The 920-nt window shown below is 50.8% G+C and overlaps 1 non-coding gene and 1 pseudogene across 1 annotated transcript; both read left to right on the top strand.

Annotated features, from left to right (window-relative positions):
* LOC135015611 (U1 spliceosomal RNA) lies at positions 1-151 on the top strand (annotated as a pseudogene).
* A 152-nt stretch (positions 152-303) lies between these two features.
* On the top strand, positions 304-466 carry LOC135015610 (U1 spliceosomal RNA). Its single transcript, XR_010213829.1, has one exon. It is a non-coding gene; the product is annotated as a U1 spliceosomal RNA (small nuclear RNA).
* Positions 467-920: the final 454 nt, after the last annotated feature.

Here is a 920-nt window from a genome sequence, read left to right as displayed (position 1 = left end):
ATACTTATTACCATGGTCATGAAGATTGTTCTCCCAGGGTGAGGTTCATTCATTGCATTCTGGGTATGCTGACCCCTGTGATTTCCCCAAATGTGGGAAACTCGACTGCATTATTTGTGGTAGTGGGGGACTGTGTTTGTGCTTTCCTCTGGTCAGCTCTGGTAAAAGTCAGATTTCTTTGTCTCAGATATTCCTCTAGCCTTGTTCTTCTTTCGAGAGTTCCCTTGTGCTGCCTCAGTTGGATCTCCTTCACTTGACAGGGGGGTACCCGAGCAGCAACCCTCCCCAGCTCTAGCCCAACTCCTACTTACCTGCCAGGTGAGATACTATGATCATGAAGGTGCTTCTCCCAGGGCAAGGCTCACCCATTGCACTCTGGGTGTGCTGCTCCTGCAATTTCCCCAAATGTGGGAAACTTGATTGCATAATTTGTGTTTCCCCTGGTCGGCTCTCGTATAATTCAGATCTCTTTGTCTCAGGTCTCTCTCCAGCCTAGTTTGCTGTCTGTTTCCACTTCTCTTTTCTGGAGCCGCTCCCTTCTATGCCCTTGCGCACTATCCTGACTTCTCCCGTCTGCTTACTTTGTGCCTTCCAACGCACAATGCGAACTACAGGTAGTGCTGCAGGGCCCACACCCTTTTAGTTGCCTTACAGAGCAGCTCTGGAGCTGTTACAGTGCCCAGCTGCTGCAAGAAATCAGCTTGAATGCTTCAGGGGCTGGGGCATAGCCAACATGAGCCCCACACCAAAGGAGGGTGGGGTTGTTTAATGCGAACTAGGGGTCATCCAAGCACTGCAAAAGGCCGCCATGCCCTGCATGCCCCTTTTCTCTTTTTATATGCAGATGAGGGTTCCAGCCAACTTTGGCCCACTGCTTGGATGACATCACCGTATGCAAATCCGTCTGCTGCAGACCTTCC

This window comes from Pseudophryne corroboree, unplaced genomic scaffold (assembly GCF_028390025.1).
Source record: "Pseudophryne corroboree isolate aPseCor3 unplaced genomic scaffold, aPseCor3.hap2 scaffold_2967, whole genome shotgun sequence".
Classification (NCBI taxonomy): Eukaryota; Metazoa; Chordata; class Amphibia; order Anura; family Myobatrachidae; genus Pseudophryne; species Pseudophryne corroboree.
This window is presented reverse-complemented; position numbering and strand designations above follow the sequence as displayed.